Here is a 5,000-nt window from a genome sequence, read left to right on the forward strand (position 1 = left end):
TCTATCTATCTCCCTCTATCCCTCTCTCCCTCCCTCTCCCTCTCCCTCTCTCCTTCTCCCTCCCTCTCTCTCTCTCCTTCCCTCCCTCCCTCCCCCCTTCCCTCCCTTTCTCCCTCCCTCCCTCCCACTCTCTCTCTCTCTCTCTCTCTCTCTCTCTCTCTCTCTCTCTCTCTCTCTCTCTCTCTCTCTCTCTCTCTCTCTCTCTCTCTCTCTCTCTCTCCTTCCCTCCCTCCCTCCCCCCTTCCCTCCCTTTCTCCCTCCCTCCCTCCCACTCTCTCTCTCACTCTCTATCTCTATCTATCTCTCTCCCTCTATCCCTCTCTCCCTCCCTCTCTCTCTCTCTTTTTCTCCCTCTCTCCCTCCTTCCCTGTCGTTCAAAGAAAAAATATCTGAGACAAGTAACGTTAAGACATAATCCCCATATTTAACATACCTTAGATACCTTTAGTTATTGGAAAAAATAAAAATTGCTGTCAGCAGGCACAAGCACACACACACACACACACACACACACACAGAGAGAGAGAGAGAGAGAGAGAGAGAGAGAGAGAGAGAGAGAGAGAGAGAGAGAGAGAGAGAGAGAGAGAGAGAGAGAGAGAGAGAGAGAGAGAGAGAGAGAGAGAGAGAGAGAGAGCTGGAGGTGGGAAAGTGTATTAAAAAGAATATATAATGAACAGATAAAACGACCATTAGGCAACACCAAAACAACGACCGAGATCTTGAAGAATAGTTAAAAATAAGTTAGTAGGTGTTGTTCGGTTGTTTGAGAAAATGGAGTGTGGTTTAGACCTTGGTAAGTGTGTTGTCTCTTGCTTTTTAAGAGCAATTACTAGATATAATAATGTATTAAATTATATTGTTGGTTGTAATTATACTGCGAATGAAAGAATCAGAGTTATTGAAGTGGATAAGGTAGAGGAAGAGAGACAGAAGGAGAAGGAGAGGGTGAGTCAGTGAGAGAGAGAGAGAGAGAGAGAGAGAGAGAGAGAGAGAGAGAGAGAGAGAGAGAGAGAGAGAGAGAGAGAGAGAGAGAGAGAGAGAGAGAGAGAGAGAGAGAGAGAAGAGAGAGAGAGAGAGAGAGAGAGAGAGAGAGAGAGAGAGAGAGAGAGAGAGAGAGAGAGAGAGAGAGAGAGAGAGGGGCAGGGAGGGAGAAAGAGAGAAAGAGGTAGGGAGGGAGAGACAGAGAAAGAGGTAGGGAGGAAGGGAGAGACAGAGGAAGGGAAGGAGAGAGAGAGAGAGAGGGAGGGAAGGAGAGAGAGAGAGAGAAGGAGGAAGGGAGGGTGAGAGAGGGAGGCAGGGAGGGAGAGAGAGAGAAAGAGGTAGGGATGGAGAGAGAGAGAGTAATAATTATCGATTTAAATATTCGTATGCCAATGCCATTCCTCATTCGTACTATTATTCAATCACAATGATAACAATAATAATAGAAATAACACCGGCAACAACGAAATGATAACGAAACAATATGAATAAAAGGCCTGTATATGTTTATGCATAATACTTAAAACTAATGAACAAATCCTAATGATGATGACCTTCAACCAAAGCATTTTAGCGCCAAATGAAGCTCTTTTGTCAAACCCTCGACTTATGGAACGCTAGAACACGGCGTAACGGTAACAGTGGCAGTCGCTTTTTCATGTGTGCTTAACGTCCGTTGCGAAAATGGCGGGAATAAAATTTGAATTTCCATGGCAACGGGGGATGTTCTATTTTCCTTGATGTATGGTTCTTATTTCTTTTGAAAATGGATTTGTGCATGTATTAGTATACATACGTAAGAGTGTTTGTGTGGATTTGAGGAGGTATATGTTTTGTGTGTGTGTGTGTGTCCGCCCATATTCGTACCAAAGAAAAAAAAAAAATAAAGAAAATAAATAAATATCCTATACCAAGCAGCTTTTTCATACAAATCCAAAAGCTATTTATTTTGCGGTTCAAGAAATGACGTCACACCGATCGCTTACACAGACGAACTTTCATACAAACAACAATACTAAAAACAAACAGAATAAAACAAGAAAACGACAGGGAAAGGAGAGTATATAAAAGAAGTAAAAGCTTTCTAAAAAAAACGTACCTTAAGTGTGAACTGCTCCATAAAACGACATATTCCTGGCTTCGTTCTGGGCGTTTTGCCGAAGGAACACATTAAGAGGCAGCGCGCTTGCCTCTGCGTGAGAACCTCAATCATGCTTTTGCGTTGATGGCGGTTCTTGTGCTTTCTCATTTTACGCATTATGATTTCTTGACAATGTTTATGATAATGTCTTGACATAGTTTTCATGGTTGTTATATATTTGTGTATATGTATATATATATATGTATATATATAGAGAGAGAAAAAAAAAGGGAGAGGGAGGGAGAAAGAGCGAGGGAGATGCGTTAAATGATACATAAGTATAAAAAGTATAAATATTCTTTTGAAAAGTACATCTCTCTCCCTTTTCCTCTTTCCTTCCTTCCAGCCTCCCCTCCTTTCCTCCTCCCTCCCTTACCCCCCTACCCCCTGCCCCACCCCTCCTCTTCCTTCCACCCACCCCCATCCACCCTCCCTCTCCCCCAACCAAGCGACCTGTTGTGATAATCACGAAACAAAAGGCAATTGGGCTATTGAAGTGCAATCTTGCGTAGCCTCCGTAACAGGCAAGTTTACCTATTTTGGTCTATAGTGATTTTAAACTTTTTTTTCCTATTCTTATTTTCCCCCGAATCCGTTCGTTGAAAAAAAAAATATATATATAATGATGAAGGGAGCACTGAAGAAGATTCTTTGGCGGAAATGAGTACATTTATGTTGTAATTTGTTTGTTGTACCTTGTGTTTATGTGCGTTTGTGTGTGAGAGTTTTGGACTAGGGTGGTGCGGGCGGTGCAGCTTTTGGTTGGTACAAAAGCAAAGCGCAGTCTTTAAATGTCCACATGTTGGGTTGGTTGCATGGAAATTTGTATTTGTGCAATTTTCTCGTAAAACTAAAAGAAATAAATACACATGATTTACATACTATGTGTATATGTGTGTGTGTGTGTGTTTATGTGTATATATATATATATGTATATATATATATATATATATATATATGTATACATACATATATGTATGTGTGTGTGTGTGTGTATATATATATATATATATATATATATATATATATATATATATATGTATATATATATATATGTGTGTGTGTGTGTGTGTGTGTGTATGTGTGTGTGCTGTGTGTGTCTGCGTGTGTGTGGGTGTATGTATGTATGTATGTATGTATACATATAGATAAGTATAAGAATATGAATATATACCTATACTTGCATATATATATTCACAATACTTGCATATTGCTCTACCATCTGCATTCCCCCATACTAGAATAACAGTAATAACCAAATACACAACAAAAAACTACCCTTAATAACTACAACAACATCCAACATCTTCAAAATAAAGAAAGAGAAAAAAAATCCCCCAGCATTACAAGAATCCTCGAGCGATTAACCAATGTTACGTAATGTTTTGGCAGCCGAAAGGAGCTCCGTGACTCAGCAAGTTCTATTTTTAGGTACCTCAGGAATTCTGCGTTTAGTTGTTTACTTTCGCGTTCTATGATGTAACGGAATAAAAAATTGCAAATGTCATAGGAGAGAGAGTGGTTCTTTGTATTAGCTATTAGTTGTGGATATATGAGACAATATTTACTAGTGGCGGAGTTGGTGTTGGGTATAATCAGGATGTTTTTTTTTGTTTGTTTGTTTGTTTGTTTGTTGTTTTTTTGTTGTTGTTTTTTATCTATTTGTTATCTATTCGAAATTGATTTTGAATAGATGTTGGGTGTAGCAAATTTTGATTAGTTTTGTCACACTCTCGTTAGAATATGATTATATAAGGAAATTTATTACTATTTGACTAAGTGGATTTTACAGTTGCGTTTTGAAGAAACGCAACTGCAAAACGTTATCCAGTGTTACTTTTTTCACAATCTGCCATTATTTAATTACATTTGTATTTGCCTTCCTCGCATTTTCAAAAGACTAAAACATATAAAGTCTTTACCAAACTCAGATTCTTGCATACGCTTTTTTTTATGCAAAGGAATCATTGCACTATATCTCGATAAGTACCCGCTGTTCGGCCATAGAACCCCCCTTCCCCCCCCCCCCCTCCAACACTTCTTTTACAGTGGTCGACCGTAGTAAATCCGGCAGCTGGCTCCTTCTTGCAGCGACATATGTTTATCGTGCACGAGTTCAGACGAGCCAGGAGGCATTGATTGTCACTTGTTTTAAAATCTTGATACTCGACAATCCCAGGTGTTTAATGTTGCTGTGAATTTTGTTCCGGAGAGAGAGATTTTATGTAAGAATATCTCTTTAAGATTATACAATTTCGCAAAATGGAGGCGTAAACGTAACGTAACTCCTTGAGGTAAAGAACATTTAGTTTACAAACTTTTACAGAACTTGACATGGTAGAAGGCATTTTCAAGTCATCAGTGTTTAGACGTGAAATATCATCAATTGTTCTCCTGGCTAATTTCCTCTACGAAATAACGAAAAACATCAATTTCAGCAACCATGCAAGTGTAACGAAGTGTATTAAAGCGCTATTTACGTAGGCTTATCATAGTATATACAGGTATATCAAATCCATGAAAATACTGCATGGGTGCTTGCATTTACTTATAATATGCATCCATTATGCGTGCGTGCAAATGCATAACGCAATTAATATCTCAAAAGAATGGCAACGCAATTATTTTTATAAAATGGCAGTGATGAATACAATAAATATTCCATCTCGTTTTTGTTAGCGAAAACCGCAAAGGAGACAGTAATCTCCGTGTATTATCTTATTATACCATTATCTTCACTTCCTCAATTTCTTGAATTTATTATCATACACAAGGGTCACAGTAGATCAACAAACGTACAGTCAGGTGTTGAGTGGAAGAGCAGACTGTGGATGTAAGGTTAGCAGTGGAAAACGGTGTCTATTCGATAAGCTTTTCC

The sequence above is a fragment of the Penaeus japonicus genome, unplaced genomic scaffold (assembly GCF_977035675.1).
Source record: "Penaeus japonicus unplaced genomic scaffold, GWHDUDI00000001_assembly GWHDUDI00000017, whole genome shotgun sequence".
NCBI classification, from domain to species: Eukaryota; Metazoa; Arthropoda; class Malacostraca; order Decapoda; family Penaeidae; genus Penaeus; species Penaeus japonicus.